This window comes from Saccopteryx bilineata, chromosome 4 (genome assembly GCF_036850765.1).
Source record: "Saccopteryx bilineata isolate mSacBil1 chromosome 4, mSacBil1_pri_phased_curated, whole genome shotgun sequence".
Taxonomy (NCBI): Eukaryota; Metazoa; Chordata; class Mammalia; order Chiroptera; family Emballonuridae; genus Saccopteryx; species Saccopteryx bilineata.
In genome coordinates this window covers 268,966,008-268,985,994 of record NC_089493.1, presented here as the reverse complement: position 1 = coordinate 268,985,994, position 19,987 = coordinate 268,966,008, and the positions used below count along the sequence as shown (strand labels likewise).

The 19,987-nt window shown below is 45.6% G+C and overlaps 1 long non-coding RNA gene across 1 annotated transcript in view; it reads left to right on the top strand.

Annotated features, from left to right (window-relative positions):
* Positions 1-19,705, top strand: part of LOC136333378 (uncharacterized) — a 36,192-nt gene extending 16,487 nt beyond the window's left edge. Inside the window, exons 2-3 of the long non-coding RNA XR_010731023.1 lie at positions 13,070-13,156; positions 19,588-19,705. This is a non-coding gene — a long non-coding RNA (uncharacterized lncRNA). The remainder of the gene's footprint in view (positions 1-13,069; positions 13,157-19,587) is intronic.
* The last annotated feature ends 282 nt before the right edge of the window (positions 19,706-19,987 follow it).

The window sequence follows — 19,987 nt, the reverse complement described above, 5'->3', positions numbered from 1 at the left end:
ATTTTTATTAAACCAGAAGTGCATTGCTAATAATGCATTAATATCTTTCACTACTAAATAATGAAAAAAATTGAAGTTATTTTTGTGGCCGATTTAGCCCGGCAATGTTAACTTCACAGCGGGCTGACGTTACTTGGTGCTTGTTTCAAACACAATGGAAAAGCAGGTTCGTGCTGGTGTTAGTGTACAAAAGAGTCGCGAACGCCTCGGATTACATTCAATAAAAAAGCAAAGTCCATACAGCAATGTGCAAGAATTTTAAAGATGAAACAAACGGTCCTATTTTGAACTTTGTTGGAACCATATACACAGAGCTGAATATAAATACTTTAAATTGGGTACAGTTCTATTGAAAGTGGAGTTCATTTGAAATCTTCAAAAACATGTTCCTGCTAATCCTTAAACGGCACTTACTATAGTTCACATTTCTCTTAAATGCCTGCATCGAATCACCCCAGCTTAGGAGCTGCTCCTTACCATTTAACTTTAGAGACGTTAACTCGTCCTCTTCAACTTCTACTCTTTCTTAGTCATTCTTGACAATTCTGTGGAGTTAGTATAGGTTTTTCAAGAAGTTTTATTGGAATGATATTGGTTAATAAAATTATGTAGGTTTCAGGTGTACAGTTCTATAGTACACGATCTGTCTATTGTATTGTGTGTTCTCCACCCAGGTTCCAGGTGTACAGTTCTATAGCACACGATCTGTCTATTGTATTGTGTGTTCTCCACCCAGGTTCCAGGTGTACAGTTCTATAGCACACGATCTGTCTATTGTCTTCTGTGTACTCCACCCAGGTTTCAGGTGTACAGTTCTATAGCACACGATCTGTCTATTGCATTGTGTGTTCTCCACCCAGGTTTCAGGTGTACAGTTCTATAGTACATGATCTGTCTATTGTATTGTGTGTTCTCCACCCAGGTTTCAGGTGTACAGTTCTATAGTACATGATCTGTCTATTGTATTGTGTGTTCCCCACCCAGGTTCCAGGTGTACAGTTCTATAGCACACAATCTGTCTATTGTATTGTGTGTTCTCCACCCAGGTTTCAGGTGTACAGTTCTATAGCACACGATCTGTCTATTGTATTGTGTGTTCTCCACCCAGGTTTCAGGTGTACAGTTCTATAGTACACGATCTATTATATTGTGTGTTCTCCACCCACATTTCAGGTGTACAGTTCTATAGTACACGATCTGTCTGTTATATTGTGTGTTCTCCACCCCAGGTTTCAGGTGTACAGTTCTATAGCACACAATCTGTCTATTGTATTGTGTGTTCTCCACCCAGGTTTCAGGTGTACAGTTCTATAGCACACGATCTGTCTATTATATTGTGTGTTCTCCACCCCAGGTTTCAGGTGTACAGTTCTATAGCACACAATCTGTCTATTGTATTGTGTGTTCTCCACCCAGGTTTCAGGTGTACAGTTCTATAGCACACGATCTGTCTATTGTATTGTGTGTTCTCCACCCAGGTTTCAGGTGTACAGTTCTATAGCACACGATCTGTCTATTATACTGTGTGTTCTCCACCCAGGTTTCAGGTGTACAGTTCTATAGCACATGATCTGTCTATTATACTGTGTGTTCTCCACCCAGGTTTCAGGTGTACAGTTCTATAGCACACGATCTGTCTATTATACTGTGTGTTCTCCACCCAGGTTTCAGGTGTACAGTTCTATAGTACACGATCTATTATATTGTGTGTTCTTCTCCCACGTTTCAGGTGTACAGTTCTATAGCACACGATCTGTCTATTATATTGTGTGTTCTCCACCCCAGGTTTCAGGTGTACAGTTCTATAGCACACGATCTGTCTATTGTATTGTGTATTCTCCACCCAGGTTTCAGGTGTACAGTTCTATAGTACATGATCTGTCTATTATACTGTGTGTTCTCCACCCAGGTTTCAGGTGTACAGTTCTATAACACACGATCTGTCTATTATACTGTGTGTTCTCCACCCAGGTTTCAGGTGTACAGTTCTATAGCACACGATCTGTCTATTATACTGTGTGTTCTCCACCCAGGTTTCAGGTGTACAGTTCTATAGCACACGATCTGTCTATTATACTGTGTGTTCTCCACCCAGGTTTCAGGTGTACAGTTCTATAGCACACGATCTGTCTATCATATTGTGTGTTCTCCACCCCAAGTCAAGTCTCCTTCTATCACCGTTTATACCCCCTTCACCCTTCTCTACTTAACCCTGCTTCCTTTCTCTCTGGTAACTACCATATTTTTGTCTAACTATGAGGGTTTTTTTTTTGCTTAATCCTTTCATATTTTTCACCCAGTCCCCCAAATCCCCTCTCATCTGATAGCTGTCAGCCTGTTTGCTGTATCTATGAATTTATTTCTATATTGTTTGTTAGTTTATTTACTTTTTGTTAGATTTCACATATCATTGAAGTCATATGGTACATACTTGTCTTTCTCTGACTGGCTTATTTGACTCAGCATAATGACTTCCAGGTCCATCTATGCTGTTGCAAAAGGTAAGATTTCCTTCTTTTTTATGGCTGAGTGGTATTCCATGGTGTAAATGTACTGCAGCTTTTTTTATCTACTTATCTACGGATGGATACCTAGGCTGCTTCCAACTCTTGGCTATTTTAAATAACACTCTAAATCAGGGGTTGGGAACCTATGGCTCGTGAGGCAGATGTGGCTCTTTTGATGGCTGCATCTGGCTCGCAGACAAATCTTTAATAAAAAAAATAATAACATTAAAAATATAAAACATTCTCATGTATTACAATCCATTCATTTCCTACCACTCATGTTCATGGTTACAGGTGGCTGGAGCCAATCACAGCTGTCCTCCGGGCCAACACCAAATTTTTATTGGATAATGCGTAACATACACAGGTTGTTGTATGGCTCTCACGGAATTACATTTTAAAATATGTGGCGTTCATGGCTCTCTCAGCCAAAAAGTTTCCCGACCCTTGTTCTAAATGAACATAGGGGTGCCTATATTATTTCAAATTAGTGTTTAGGGTTTCTTCAGCTCTATACCCAGAAGTGGAATTGCTGAGGCATAAAGCAGTTCTATTTTTAACTTTTGAGGTAACTTCCTGGTGGACAGAATCCCCACTGATTTTCACAGTCAGACGGCTCTGGTGCTCTGGGATACGGAGCTCAGCTTGGGGCTGAGACTCCATGCTTCTAAGCGAGGATTCCCGCAGCTGAGATATCCCACCAAAATCTCAGCTGCCACCTGCGGGAAGGGGCTCAGCCCTTTCTGTATCTCTGCCTTTTCTACCAGCTTTGATGTGGCTTCTTCTGTAAATCTTTGGATATAAGACTTCTCTTCAGCTAGTCTTCAGTTGGTCATTCAGGTTAATTGCTCTATAATTTAGTTTTAATTCCAGATTGGTCCTGGAGGAGGTGAGTGTACCTTCCACCTACTTCCCCACCATCCGGGATATCTTGAATCTCCTACGTTTTCTTCTATGTGTGAGACCAGCAAGGAGTCAACCACCTAGTGCTGTTTTGGCAGAGTGGAAACAACTTTGAAGTTTTGACTATCACCAGATTCCACCAAGTGACCTTTATCAACTCATTAGATTTCTCTGGGCTGTAACCTTTTCTTCTGTAAAATGAAGATCATACATATAGTTGCTAGCATCAGGTAGAACACCATATATATGAAGACTGTATTCAGAAGAAAAAATAGGTAAGACATCTTGCATGTTTATTTATTACCAATTTTGTAATCTTTGCAAATATTGAGATTAATTATAGTTTTGTTTTAAATAATTGCTTTATTAATAGTATCCTTTGATATAGTTGTAATCTGTTTCCTTAACAATGGATAAAAAATATAATTAATACTATTTGGAAGAGAGGGCTCTTTGGTGTGTTTTAATGGTAAAAAAAAAAAAAAAAAAAGGACACTCTAAACTGTTGGGAAACATTGTTCTTGTTAAATGCCAGTTTCTGTTGTCTGCTCTGAGTGTTACACGAGCCTATAAACGATGCACTGTTCTAAAAGTCCCATCCACTTGGCGGGTGCCCAAGGAATGTCTGCTCAGCAATGGTAATCCACATTGTGCTTTGCAACCCTGCTGCTCTCACTGGAAGGAACTAAGGCACAGAGGGAAATTGGCTTTGCTCAGGTCCCATCTGTTCGGCATGCCTCTGAGATACCAGGAGGTAGAGAACTGAACCGGCAGGACGAGGTGAGAAAGCCCCGGTCTGGTCAACAGACCTCCGTAGAAGCCTGCCTATTGCCAGCCCTGTTTTCCTGGCTTCTGTTTCCTCTCCCTTAGTTATAGGTTATCACTCAGGATTTAGATTTTCAAAACTTTTCTTTCACAGTTCTCAGTGATCTCCTAATGATCTCCTGATACCTCTGTTTACTCTCTCAGCCCAGGGTGACAGACCGGACCTTCTTCTGCCTGCCTGTAATTTCAGAGAACAACCTGAATGCTTCTGGTTCTCAGGTCTGCCCGGCCTCAACCACCACATGGCCGGTATTGACCATCCTCATCTGGAATCTTAGATAATTCCTCCCTTAGCACAGATAGAGCTGTTGTACTTGAGACCATTATATTCATCTCCCAAGATAAATTTTGTCTGTTTTACATCATCTTGTACAACCTCAGGGATGTTTAGTTAGCCTCTGGGGAATCTCTGGATCCCTGATCTGTAGGATAATACAGGCTTTCCAGGAAACAGATGCCAAGATGTCGTTAGAAGTATAAGAGCCTCATGAGTAGGAGGAGCTGATGAAGCTTTCAGACGGTTATGGTGCAGGCAGGGAAAGCTGTCAGAGCACGACGCAGGCCGGATGCATGTGAGAGGAGAGGGGAGGAAGGGGGGCGAGGCTGGAGACCGTGGTGTAGCCCCTAGAACGTCTTAGCCAGCTGAATGGGGAGCTCCAGTGCAGAGAGCGCCACAGAGAAGTCCTGTGTTGGGCAGAACTGGTCAGACCCTAGAGTTCCCCCATAACCCCGGTTGACTGGGGGGCTCTCTGGAGAGACCATGGCCTTAGCCCAAATATTATCTCTGGAGGCTGGCATCCAATTGCACTTCTTGCAGCAGAATGTTAAGAAAGTTCTTTCTTAAAAGGAGGTCTGAGTAGCACATCTTCATGGCTGCCATTAATTCTTAATAGATGGCTAGAGCAAAACCATCCCTAATGTTCTAATTCAAGCTCCATGGATATCTTTTTAAGCCTGTTAATTGTGAAATTGTAAGCCCACGCACAAGGGACAATGTGCCGTGTTCAGCTGAGCTGCAGACACCCTTTCCTTGAGCCCCTGAACGCATTTCACCAGGATCGGCGTCCCAGGCTTATGCTCCATGCTGAATTGGCACCGTGAGAGCCCCCGAGAGGAGACCTGGGAGACCCGTGGACGCACACAGATGGAGAGAGCAAGTTCCAGAGAGGCCGGCCACCAGAGGCGCAGCTGGAGCCCCAGGAAGAACCTGGGGAGCGGGCTGTTTCTCCCTTCCCAGGGTGGCCTCCCGCCCTCCTCGTTAACCCCTCTCTGGGCTCCTGTCCACACGCAACAGTCTGTGGTGCCTTAGGATCCTCACTGATTCCTGACTTGCTGTTTCGGTTTCAGAAAAGTAGATTTTAAAAAACACTATTTGCTTACACTTTTTTAGATGGTGCTTTTGACGATGGGGTTCAGAAAGAGGCTGAATGGGCTCCAAGCCTGAACGGAGTCGGGTCTCCCATCGAGGGCTCTGTGATCCCACAGCAGCTATCTCACCTGCTGTCCTAAATCTGACCCATGGCTGTTCTGCTCTGTCCTTTTTCTCCCAGTGCAGCGCCTGGGATCCTCTATTGATATGCCGGCTTTGAATTCTGGCTGCTCCCGCCCCGTGTTACCACCGTGTTACCACCCGCCGCACCACGCCGGCTCCTCTGGTCTGATCTTGTGTTGTCCTGATTCCGGTCACGTCATGCGCCAGTGTCCTCGCATCCTTTTCCTCTTCTTTAGCCGCTAACCTGCTATCTGCTGGTCTGAGAAGGGGAAAAGTGGTATTGCCTTGTACGGCTTGTTGTAAACGTCCAGTTTAAAAGGAGACGGGGCTGTGATTTTCAAAGCCATGGATCAGGGAGGCGAGGAAAGGGGATGGAGAGAAGGAATAATGGCGATCAGCCATTTTTGATGTGAGGGTCATAGAGCTGGGACATCCATCCATCATTCACCTCCAAGCAGCACCAAGTTGACTTGGATGAGTTGAGTTGGCTGTTTGGGAACGTGGGGAGTGGTAGTATTGTCGGCCTCTCGGCTAGATGGGGAGACGTGCCACCCAAGTCCCCTTGAGAAAGAAAAGATTTGTTTCTCTGCTGTGAGGAGGAGTGCCAGCTAAGGTTCTTTAGAAAGTGCTTAGGCCAAAGAAAGCCACCTCACCTGAGGTCACATGCCGTTTCTGGGGTAAGTGGTACCCAGTGATTGGCTGATGCAATCCCAGACAGTGCTGAGGCCCCACCTACCCTTGGAGCTCCCAGTGAGGTCTGCCGCGTCCTTCTGTCCAGTAGCACAGTGTCTCAGCTTCTCCCTCTGCCCAGACCCACTCCCTTCCCCTTCCTTTCACGCCCACTGACCCCCCAAAGCACTTCCTAATAAACTTCCTCTCCATTTCAGAATCTGCTTTCTGAGGAACCCAACCTACAACACCTTGATTTACGTATCCAGCGTATCTTAGACACAAGATTTTAGTCATGATCACCTCCAGTTCATAGATAGCCATAGTCCATCACCGTGAATTAAGACTGTTCATGTTTCCACTCCAATATTCACTGAAAACCTCCTCTGTTAAAGCACTCAGCTGCGTGATGTCACAAAGCATTTGCAAATTGCCCCAGTGTGTCCTGCAAAGAAGGAGGTAATATAAGTAAAGTGAAGTTTTTTGAATCAAAAGGGAAGATGCCAGAAACAGATGGGCCCCCAGGTTAGGTGAACTGGTTCAGATGTAAGTCTCTCCCTAAAGAGGTAGAAGTTCACAGTTTGGTATCTGAGGGGGCACTGGAGATGTAGGATGGGTTCGCATCAGCACCGAGTCCCGGGTTACTGGCCGGGCACGTCAGTGCTTTATAGTTCATTGGGAGCGGGAACCAGGGTATCTGGGGGCCCAGCCCCCTCGGAAAGAAACCAGAGCTAAGCAGGATGTCAAGGTCCAGCCAGTCGGTCTGGGCTTGTGAGCAGCCCTGAGACAGGAATAGACTGAAGGCACACGCCTGAGCAGGGGGTAAGCCTAGCAGAGCAGGATGCCAGCAGCCACCTGCTGGGCGGATGGGCACATGGTGTTCTCTCCGCTGTGTCAGTGAAGCTGAGTCTGAAGGTAAGGCTGGGGAAGGAGAGCCCTGACACCGAACTCGGGCAGCAACAATAACAACAACACATGTACCTCCCAAGATGGCTTTCCTGGGGAGCCATGATTTGGAAGCTACCTTTGACTTCTTCTGTGGTGTTAACCACGCAATTAGAGAGTCCGTTCCTGGTAGTGAACGTTACCTCTGGACGACCAGTTGGTTCTATGTGTTGCCTATTAAATAGTTGTGCACGGCTGAACCGCCCACTCAGTCACCAGTGAACCCCATGGCACCATCATGCTGGCGTAGAGATGAGGTCAAGACGGCTGTTCCTGTTGTTCTACTGCTCAGGTCGATAAGCTGGGCTCATGCCTACATGTGGCATTTAGGGAGCACTGAAGAGCGAGCATGAGTTTGCCCAGACACATTTCCTCCCCCCACCACTGCATCTGCCTGTGGATACAGGGGGCACAGCGAGGCCCAGAGGTTAAGGAAACCACTGTGCGTTTGTAGGCATGCGCATGAGTCACTGCAGACGGAGCACAGAGTAAAGAGAGGTCTTGGAAGGAAGTGGGCCCAGAGTGAGCAGAGCCGGGGGCCTCTGCGCAGCCCTGAGTCATCAGGACTTGGTTCTGGAAGAAGTGGAAAGCTGTGGGAGGGTTTGGAGCAGGCAACGGGCACCATTGGGTTTGCTTCTGGAATGATCACTCTGGCAGAAATGCGGAGGGGTCAAGAATTGGAGTAGAGAGAAGCATGAGGAGGTGTTAGCAATAATCCAAGTGAGACACTGACTGGTGACCCCAATCAAGCAGGGGTCAGTGCACGGGGAGGGGCCCGCGCTGCTTGAAGAAAGCAGAGAACCACGCACAGTGGGGACAAGAATGCCAACCTCAGTTCACGGCCTCACAGGAAACAGGCCCAGCTTCTGAGGCCAGATCTAGAAGGCCCTGCTGTGACGGTGCCTCCTTTGAAGGGCCAAAGCCTGTTGGAATAGTCAGCTTCTACTGGTCTTAAATATTTTTTCCAAATTGGTGTCCATTCCTGTCAACATCAATGTGGGCACATCCAGCAGGAGGATTCCATGATAGATGAGTGTTTTCTGGCTGATCAGAGAATATAAGCCAGTCCAGATGAGCCCCAAGAGTGACATCCATTGATATTTTGATATCAAGTGATATTCTATCACTCCCTTGCCCCTTTCCTCTTCCCGTTGCATTGGCGTTAGACCTGGTCATTCAGGCACGACGCTGGCACCTGTCGCTGATGCTTTGGCATCCACAAGACCAGGGTAAGTTAGTTCCCCAGCTCAGCTTTCGTATCCACAAACCGAGTAATAACAGTGCCTGGCTGTCAGGAAGTTCAAGTGAGTGAGGGCCCCAGTACAGTGCCCACCTTGCAACCAACCTCTGTAAACGTTAGCCAGTATGAGTATTAGTATCCGTCCCTTGGGGTTAGAATGTCTGGGTCTCCTCTCCTCCTCCCGGCACCACAGGATGCCTACGTTTTGAGGAGCTGTTTCTCTGCCCAGTTTCACAGCGAATCTCTTGAGCGGAAGAAACACTGCTCCTCCGCCAGCTCTCTGTCACCTGCCCTCCCGCCCGTTCCTCCTCCAGGTCTCTCCGTGTCTGGAACAATGGAGGAAACCAGTTTGATTACAGGCAAAAGTCTCTCCAGGAAGCTCCAACCCTTTCAGGGTAATTTGACATGATTTTATGGAAGTGAGCCTTGGGGAAAATTCAAATGTCAAGCATAATTTGGTACTTGAAACATGAAAGAAAAAGCCTTCTGATTTCTTTTCATCTACATTTCCCCTCCACACTCTGTCTGGCCTTCCCCCTCCTCTCTCAGGGGTCATTACCGCCCCCTCCCCCACCGGGGAGTGGGGTGGAGGTGAGGCAACAGCAGGTGGTAACTTTCCAGCCTTCCAGCATCAGCGAGGGCCCAGGCATCCAGCCTCCTGCGTTTACCCAGCGCCTCTGCTGGCCGCTTTCTGAGCGCTGGCTGGCGGGGCAGGATGCTCTAATGAAGGCTGACGTTTCAACCAAAGATCAGCCATTGTTTATACACAGTAGGTGATGAGTTCAAGTTCTCTTAAATGTTATTTCTCTGTTCATTTTATTTACAAAGAACACAAACAGAAGAAAATGTCCGGCTTTTCAGATTAAAATGGTGCATTCCCAGGAGGCTCTCACCAACCCCACTGCCCCTACACTAAAATGTGGTTGGACTACTTGATCAATCAGACCGGGAAGTTGGGGAGTGCAGCTTCACAGCTTACTAGCTGTGTGATCAGTCATTCTCTGCACCATGCCCACCAGGTGCTCCAGACACCAACCGCGGCGCACCTGAGCTGAAGCAGTGCCTGGGGCCCAGCTCCCACCTTCCCAGCAAGTAAGGCATATGGCTGCGACTTTAGGTCTTCCTTCCACATCTCAGGTAAACTGTCTGCCGCGGTTCCCACTGACCCAGAACTGTGCAGGGCAGCGGTTCAGAGAAACATAATTCCATCTTAGCTAAATAGACACGGAACAAATCCAGTGCAAGGACTATAAGAGATCTAAGTCGCGTGCCTAACCTGGCACACTCGGTTATGAGTTGTCATGCCCCTTCCTTTTCCAACGCTCTCCTCAGCTCTGATTCACCTGACTCCTTGGCCTTGGCCAAGAGGGTAGCACTGGGGAGAGATTGAGAGCAAGGGTGGAGATGCTGTGTGTATGTGCGTGTGTGCGTGCGTGTGTGCGGGTGGGGGGCAGGGGATATTGCGGGGATGTGTAGGGCATGGATGAGCAACATTCTGAGACCAAATGATACAGATTGGGGAGAACCTGCTTTGGACAGTCTGGACTTCTCTTTTTTTATGGTGGATGACAGAAAATGTTCTCTATTTTATTGTTAGGACTTTAGTGCTTGTCCCAGGCTGGGAAGAGCTAGCCTCTGAGACAGCTGACAGCTGACACCACCACTGCCTACCTCATTCCTCTTGTCTTTTGTTTTCCCGGGCTCATGAATAGAATAGGATTTCCTTACAAAAACCAGGACTTTCAATGTTCATTAAGCAACTGTCCTTTTATTTTTTTTAATTGAGGATAATTTTTTCATCCATATATGGCAGGACATGGTCTTTGGGGCAACAACTTGCCTTAAACACTGGGACACTCAGTAAAAAGGGAATCTAATTCCTGTAGGAAGCCTTGGAGACCATCTCATTATCCCCACCTGTTGAGAGTTCTTGGTGCCCAGCCACAGAGATACGGAATTTGCTTTCTGATAACTCCTCCCAGGCTAGGATGGGTAAGTGGATTCTAGCTTGCAAACAGCAAGACAAAAACTAATTAGCACGACCATTTTCTGAGCGTGGAGGCACAGCACAATGTCTGCTGTGAAGGAAGGGCTTCCCTTATCTGGATATCCTGGGCGTCCTTGGGTGTTCCTTCTCGGGATCCATTTAGTTGATCTGGGTCTGACTCTGTCTATCTTTGTATCTATCCTGATAAAGGGAAGTTACACTTCCATTGAATATAGGACTTACTGACAATGCATACAAGTTGACCAGCTTTCCAAAGAACTCGCATGTCTTGGTTTTACAGTTTCTGTTAACATTAGTCTTTTTCCACTGACACATTTCAAGACCACTTCCTCTGGATCATATATTGGCTTGGTCAGTTACTGTGGTCATTATTCTCATAACGAGTAAGGTCACTTGGATAGTGAGCTACTTTATTGGTTGGATTTATACCATTTGATGTCAGCACAGGTAGGTAAACAGTAGGAATGGACAAAACTCTAGTTCTGCCATAAGAGGTGAGGAGTCAGAGCTCTTCCTGCAATGGTGTGAGCTTTCTCATCTCTAGAGCAATGGTTCTTCAAGTGCCACCTGCCATCTCTGGACCAGCTGTATCAGTATCACCTAACAACTTGTCAGATATGCAAATTCTTGGGCCATGCCCCAGACCTACTGAATCCGAATCTCTGGGGCCCAGGAAACTGTTTTTTAACAGGTCCTCTAGGTGATTCTGATAGCTGCTAAAGTCTGAGAAACACCCCCCTAGAGCTGGGAATAGACTGATTTCCTTGGCTGCTGTGAAAGCTGCACATTTTGCTCAGACAGTCCCTAGGACAGGCGCATGTGTGATATTGGAGCAGGCCTGAACATTTAGAGCAGAGGCAAGCTTTTCTTACCAGTACATGTGTCCAAATCCTTAACTTTTATAGATAGAAACTTTGAGGCTAAAAAATAAAATGTATGCCTGACCAGGCAGTGGCACAGTGGATAGGGCATCATCAGCCTGGGATGCAGAGGACCCAGGTTTGAAACCCCGAGGTCACCGGCTTGATCATGGGCTCATCTGGCTTGAGCTCAGGCTCATCAGCATGAGCGCGGGGTTGCTGGCTCCAGCGTGGGATTATAGACATGACCCCATGATCACTGCCTTGAGCCCAAGGTCAATGTCTTGAGACAAAGGTCTCTGGCTTGTAGCTCAAGGTTGCTGGCTTGAGCCCAAGGTCACTGGCTTGAGCAAGGGTTCACTAGCTCAGCTGGAATCCCCCTGTCAAGGCACATATGAGAAAGTAATCAATGAACAACTAAGGTGCCTCAACAAAGAATTGATGCTTCTCATCTCTCTCCCTTCCTGGCTGTCTGTTCCTATCTGTCCCTCTCTCTGTCTCTCTTTGTCTCGGTCTCCCATAAAAAATAATAAAATAAATAAAAAGTTTGCATGTGTGGGGGGAAGATGCCCAAGGTCACATAGTCAGTTGTAGTAATCAGAATGTCTTCGCTTTCTAAAATCCCGCATTAATGGACTTTCTGTTTAGGTACTCAAGAAGATGTTGGGAGGATGGACAATAAGGAGGTTGTTGGCAATAGACAAGGCATTGTGTTGGGATTAGGGTCTCATTCAAATTCTGCTATATTTAAGGTATGGCTGGGGGAGAATCATTGCACCCTACCCCAAACCTCAATTTCTTCATCGGAAAACAGGGGAGCAACCATTCACATGCTGCCTAGCTCAAATGCAGTGCAAAAAGCCCTGCAAATGGCAACATGGCCTCTGTCCCCTGAAACAGCCATGTCAGCTGCCTTTCCTCCCTGCCTCTCGCTGTCAGGAGGGAGATCATGTACCTCGGAGTTGTCGAGAGGCCTCGGAGCTCTCCTTTCCTTTGGGAGAACTATCCTTTCCTTTCATTGACTAATTCAGATGACAGCCTTTCCCATTCTAGTTCCAGCCCTATCAAAGCCAGTGAAACAACCACTTATGCGATAATCATTTTATCACCCAGCTGCTATTGTAAATAAGGGATGGAGGCCCCTGCGCTGGGCCATTTTTACAACAGCTCCATCTAAATGCAAATGCAGATCCCCTGCCAAACAGAGAAGTGAGAGCTTGCCTATTAGCAGGCAGGAGATAGGAGAGTTAATTTAATGCTGAAGCATTCCCAGGCAAGGAGAGCGATTTCCCCTGTTGAGCAGTGGCCTTATTTTCTCTCCATGACCACCGTGCCCATAATATGATAATTTTTACCTTTTTAAACTTTGCTGAAGGAAAAAAGAACAGCCATCTGTCTTCGGAAATGACTCCTGCATTCATTTCATCCAGAAAAACGCAGATATTTGTCTACCAGGTGACGGAATGGCGGGGAGAGAGCTGAATGATGAAGATGACTTGGGCGCAGTGATGTGTTGAGATTTGCTGCCTGCATTTGACTCTATGAACTCCGCGCAGGCAGGCTTGCTGTGTGATGGTGTTTTTCCCTGCCCAGACTAATCGACTCTTTCTCTTCTTCCAGGTGGCCCATCTCCCTGAGCCAGGTAAAGAGGAATTGGGAAGAAAAAGGGAAGAAGAAGAATATGGATGACCAAGTCCGTTTTCCTAAGTAATTATTTCTGCAGAAGGTTGAGAGGAATTAAAATGGGTCCTTCTTCCTTTAGGAACATCTTGGGTTGGTGCTTTTAAGCTGTGTGGCTTTGAGCACTCACTGACTCTTGCTGTGGCTTCTTCTTGTCAGTGTGTGGATTGGGGATAACCCATGTTCACACCGGGCTAGAGGGAGAAGGGAAGGGATGCTTTCTGAGCCCATTCACGGAGCTTTCGTGGCCTGCTCTGTGTCATCCCCTTTCGAGCCCCTGCCACCCTGGAGGAGGCTTGTGTTGGACGCGTTCTAGGAGTGAGGACAAGGGGCTCCAGCACTCCTCTTTCTCAAGACTGCACAGCGAGTCGATCTCCATTCCTCGCCAACTTCAGCCTTGTGAATTCACTTACTCACCAGAATTTATTTGTAGTCATTGAATTGATACTTGGCAACTTTCTCACGGTCATTTGAGGCCATGCCCAGGCCACGGGGAAATCTGAGCTGCCCCCACACTTCTTCCCAGCTCAGGTCCAACCAGGGGACACTCTTTGTTTCTGCTCTCCTACGGTCGACAAATGTTTTCTTTGTGGTCTCTGTAGTGCTACCTTTTTGGGCTCCCGGTTGGTGTTCTGCCATTTATAGTGGCCCCGATCACAGTGTGAATGTGCTGTCCAATGTTGCCAAGTGCAGGACAGCCCTGAGGTGTCTGATGGTGGAAATACACACGCTGGATAAGCTTTGTTCAGATGTGAGTTACAGAGCTATTGGCTGTGAATTCAATGTTAATAAATCAACAATGCATGTTAACTAAGGTATCTTTAAACAGAAACATACGTAAAATATGGTTAGGTATCGATTGGTTGATAAAAATGTCATGACCGGTGGTTCATAGCAACCAAGGTCTGTATCTCCTGTAAGAGCGATGAGCAGTGGTTCGGTATTTGCTATTTCAGTGTTTGCAGCGACTTGATGGAACGGGAGTACCATGAGTAACTAGAATGGACTGGGCTTTGAATCAATTCTGTTTGCTGCTTTTGTCATCCTTGAGGAAGAAAGGGGAAAGATTGTCGAGGGGTCTGGCCCCCCTTGGTGCCCTCTCCCCAGCCAGGGCTCTGTCCTAGTCTGTTAGGATCAGACCCATCCAAGTCACCTGAAGAGGTGAGTGACCTGTTTACTTACCAGCTGAGTGATCTTAGGTAAATTATGTGTTCCGTTTCTCCCTAAATAGGGTGGGGTCCTTACTATTACTTGTCAGACTTGTTTGAGGAATGAGGGGAGATTCATGTATGTCAAATGCTTAGCACAGTGCCTAGATTACCATAGACTTAACAATTATAAATACAATCTTTAGGGTCTGAGTTTGGAGTAAGTTGTGTAATGCTGGAGTTCAAGTCCTCCCTGGATGGTTCCTCTCGCTCTTGCTGGGTCTCCCTGTTACTCTCTGCCGCCATTTCTGCTGCTAGTCTCTTTCCGACTGTCTCTCCTGACTTTTGTTTCTGGACCTTACATGCCTGAGTCCTCTCCCCCTGCCCAAGACTCACTGGCTTCCTCTGGGTTGAGGCAGGGGCTCTGGGCTCTCTCTAGCCAGACCCTACCCTCATTCCACAGCCATGAGCGCAGAAGGGCGTGGGGTTGCAGCTACTTAAAGAGTTAAATCACTGCTCCTCCCCAACCACATACTTTTCTTGGTAATATCTCAGGCAGCAAATAAGACTGCTCAAAAAACTGCCCCCACCGAGATGGGAGTGGTGAGGCCCACCCACATCAGAGGGCAGGCAGGAGCTGGGTGATATAACATGGACCAGGGAGGGATTGCTTTACTGTAACAGAGGTGCAAAAAAAAAAATGCCATACTTCTTAAATAAAAAAATATAAATAAAACTTCATAGCACCAACTGGCCAGGGTCACTGAGAAGTCAGATATTTGGATGTCTCCCACATTGGACTATACACAAACTCAAGGATTCAAGTAGTCCCACCAAAATCAGGTCGGTTAGCCACGGCACCTTTGGGAATGCTGTCCAACTCTGCCCGGCAACGCCCCGCAGTCTTCTCTGATGACAGCACACTTGGCTGCAGAGAAGGGCCACCAGACCACCCATGTTGCTGTTGTCCCAGGGCTTGGCCCTAACCCTCAGGGGCTTCCTTGAAGCAAAGCCCTCCCTCAGTGCTCCCTCTGCAGCACTTTGTGGGCATAAGCACAGGCCGCCCCCCTTAGTGGAACTCCAGACTCTGTTTCTATTTCCAGCACAGAGGAGGAGGGCAAGGCTCCAACCAATACCTCACCCCATTACACCAACTAAACATTGGAGTAATTCCTATAGCAGAAGCAGAGCATGGGAGTCCTCTGAGATGTCAGGGCTTTGTAGGAGGGGAACTGAGATTGTCTATCATGAGGACACAAACAGACTTGCAGCTGTCAGTTAATGAAGTCTGTACCTTTTTACCTGGGCTATGGACAAAAGTTTTCCCAACAGTGCTTGGGAGATGGTGGGAGCCTCGCTGCGTGGTGCTGTGTTGAGTGGGTGCCCATGGGTATTCACATTTCATCCTTGCAACAACCTGAGACTCAGGTGCCGGCACTGCCCTTATTTTACAGATGACTAAAGAGTAGCTTGAGAGGTAAGACATGTATCTCCAAAGTTGGATGACAGGTAGGGAGAGGGGCCATTCTAACTGGGTCAAGCTGAGTCCAAAACCAGTGCTCCCAGACACTGAACCCTTGTGGAGATGTTAGAGAAATGAATCAGGCAAAGATCCTGCCCTCAAAAGGCTGCCAATCTTCTGGAAGCTGACAGTCTATTCCACTTGACTGTATGGTTTTTAGGCCACAGTAAATTCCAATAGGGTTGCCTAGGATTGTTATTTTGGGAATGTGCCACCCCACTCCCTGGGCTGGGCCTCAACAACACCCATGCTTTCATTCTGAGACACTTTCCTCTAGGCCACGGTGCACTGAACTGGGGAGAAAGTACTTAAAAAGGGCTCCTTAGAGATTCTCCTTTGAGAGGATGAGTGCTGAGAGCAAAGTCAGGTAACATTAGAGTCCTAGATAAAAGACCTGTCAATTCTTGCTGAAAACCTGAGCGTGGCCCTGGCTCCCTATTTTCTTTTGGTTTGTTTTTTCAATATTTGTTGGAGTTTCTGAAATGCACCACCACTACCACTGCCATCCTCATCATCCTCATCATTATCTGCTTAAGCTCACTGAAGTTGATTTCTGTTATTGCAATCAGAGAAAACTTAAGAAGTACACAGATCCTGTCCCTGGCAGGTTGGCTCAGTAGATAGAGCATTGGCCCAGTATATGGATGTCCTGGGTTCAATCCCTGGTCAGGGCACACATGAGAAGTGACCATTCGGTTCTTTGCTCCTCCCTCTTCCCCTTCTCTCCCTATTTTATCCCTGCAGTCAGTGGCTCAGTTGGTTCAAGCATCAGCCCTGAGCACTGAGGATAGTTCTGTTGGTCCAAGTGCATAAGCCTCAGATGCTAAAAATAGCTCTTTTGATTGAGCATCGACTCAAGATGGGGTTGCCAGATAGATCTCAGTGAGTGCACATATGGAAGTCTGTCTCACTATCTCCCCTCTTCTCACTTAAAAAAAAAAAAGAAGAAGTACAAAAGTCCATTCTTTAACCCAATTCACTACTCTATGTGGGGACCTTGCTTCTGCTTACTGTCCATCACTCAGAAAATAGATTCTGGAATCCCGACCTATCAAAAAACCCAGTGCCCAGATCTTGAGTTTTCTTGAGTCAGCCTTTTGGCTATTTGTAAGTTTAGAATCTGTCAAAATGTGCCAAGATAATTAGAGGTAGAATGTCTGAACCCAAGTCAACTTTTACCAACAGTTGCTATTCTGTAGCGCCCACCCTGTAGCGCCCACCCTGTAGTGCCCACCATTTAGACGCACGTGCACAGCTGGTGAAAAATAAAGGAGCGTCTAACTCCTAAGTTGTGATAAAATGTTGGGAGTTGAGAGAGTTAAAAACAAAGATTATGCAAGTCAGTCACACAAACACAGCATTGCCCCCAAAGGGCAGTTGAATCTTTGTTAAATAGAATTGAGTTCTATTTCTGTATAAAATTCAACTTGTGTGAAACTGACATTTTGGAGCCACCAATCTTCCTAAGTATCTTTTGTTTATCTAGTTAAATCAAGAAAGATGAAATGTGTCCTCTTTCCTCATAGTAGTTGGCTTCCCTTTTTCATTAAGTCAGCAGTAGCCTTCTTTCTGATTCCAAAGCCCATGAATCATTAAATATGCCAATTGTCTTTGAACTTCAGCATGTGTAACCAAGGAGCTTCAATCATTTTAAATTTGGCCCTGTTCCTCAGATTCTCAGAATCAGTAGATCTGGGAGTCTACTGACCCAAGAGTACACGCAGCAATCTGCATTTTTTATTAAGACAAGGTCTGCAAGTTGAGAAATATTTAAGTATCCTACATTGCCTTAGAAAGGTAGCAGCTATTTTTTTAAAAAAAAGAAAGGAAGAAAAAAGAAAGGCATTATATATTAATCTAATGCATTCAGAACCATTTTATAAATTAGGAGGGAAAATTATACCAAGATCAATATTTCTAAAATAGGAGTTGATTTTCCGTTTGTTCCCTTTCTAAAGATTGGAGCTCCCAAACCCTGTCACTTTCTATGGCATTATGACATTTTTGCTAAAGATGATTACTTCTAATAAAAAATATGAATTATTTCTAATCCCACTACAAAAAAATGTGTGAGTGGAATGAAAGTGATCCCCAAAACCCACCAGGCAGGAACAACAAGATCTGATGATCACATCCCAGTTTCATTTATCAGAGGAGTTTTCCGGCCATTTCCACCGATCGTTAAGCATTTCACACTTTCCGTTAAAAAACAGTGTATTATTTCTAGTAAGAATTGGACGCTGGGGTGCAGGCCACATGTATGCTTTCTCTAGAGATACTTGGATGGAGTTTTCCTAGTTGCCTACAGCCTGTCTGCTCTGCTCTCCACCCCGCTCCCCCTGAAGGGATCAACTACCAATCAGGGCAGGAAATGGGATTTGAAGTACCATTGATTCACTTGGCCTAGTTATTTTTTTCTTTTTGCCCCTGTCTGTGCCCAGAAAAAAAAAAAAAAAAAAAGAAAGAAATACACCAGGGATTCAAGAGTTAGATAGATGGTGAGGCCATGTAACAAATTAAAGAGATAAAAGGCAGACTTCAACAATAGAGATGACTTACAGTAGCTGTTCCCTTTTGGATGTCTTTGCTCCAATTAATACTTCCTACAGCCTTAAGGTAAGATTATCAAGTAGGTAATAAGATCCTTTAAATCCTACTGTTTTGAAAGAATCCTATTGTCTAATTCCCTTGGCTTTTCTGTAATGCTTTCAAGAGGTTTCAAAGCCAAAGTTCCAGAAATGTAGGGCTTTCTCCCCTTCAGCCTGGGAGATAAGTAAAAATAATTGAGTCTTCAGGGTCCTTAATTTGTCAGGATTGCAAACTGAATCCTCCCAAGATCGGGGTCCATTTGTTATATAAATGTTTCTGAGATGAGAAAAGCTGAAGGCAGAGTAAGATTTGAGTCAGATAGAAAAAGAGCCTTAGGATGATCCGTGTGCATCTACAGACAGAAGTTCAAGTGATTCTTGTGCATGTTAATAAAATTATTTTTTATAAGTTTGCAGCACTGCAATTTTGAGACACTGGGCAGGCCATCTGATACTCTTTTTATCCTCATTTCTATAGGATCCAACATTTAACTTGGAACCAGAAACTCTGAAGTTAGGTGTAGCTCTGGTCTGTACTATGTAACAATGGAGAAGTTTTTATGCTTTCTGAAGAGGAATTGAATGGGAAAAACAATGCCTATTATAATCAGAGGGTGATTGTTTACCCATGCACCCGATAGCTGTCATCTATGCATTCATTCATACATTTATTTACTCATTGATTCATTCATGCATTCATTCATTCTTAAGCCCTAAGCACATGTACTAGTTTCTAAGATATAATGATGAATGAGGCATCATGTTTAGCTTTAAGAAACTCAAAGATTAATGTGTTGACGTATAACCGAACCGCCAATTACGATACAGAGGATTCAGACTTCTGAGAAAGGGATTAAAGAGAAGCTGTGGCAACACAGCGTCCCCTAAAGCAACATGTGTGGAGGGGTGGTTTATAGACAATAGTGTTTGTTGACAGCCCCAAACTATCCTTTTTTCTAGCATGCTTGATTCTGTTCCTGTGATCTGTGCTTCACTAATCCAATCATGGTAATCCCTCCCTTGCTGGTGATTGATTGAGACGTGGGCTTGTTATACTATACTGGTCACTGAGAACTGAAAGAAAGCCTGATAAAGAATTCTGAGGACTGTTTTTTTTTTTTTTTTTTTTTAAAGAAAGACACACCAGGCTAGAGAGAGCCTCTGGATGTTATTGTGTCCTTGTCCTTGTGTTTTCCCTAGATCTGTAGCAGCCATCTATGGCCACCAAGGAGCGGAGAAGAGAGGCAAAGGACAGTGGGACAGAAAGATGAAGAAAACAGGGTCTTTGATGACATTGTTGAGCAGCTGAATTCACCAATATGAGAACTCCTTTACCTTAAGACTTCCTGTTTTGTGGGATAATAAATCTTCATTATATTTTAAACCAATTGAGACTGGGTTTCTGTGACTTTAGCTAAAAGAGTTAACTTGTAATACCATGGGTGATTCCGAGAGAAGCAGGAGCCACTCAGGGGGTGAGAAAGTAGAGGATAGTCTAGACCAGTGGTAGTCAACCTGGTCCCTACCGCCCACTAGTGGGTGTTCCAACTTTCATGGTGGGCGGTAGCGGGGCAACCAAAGTATAAATAAAAAGATAGAT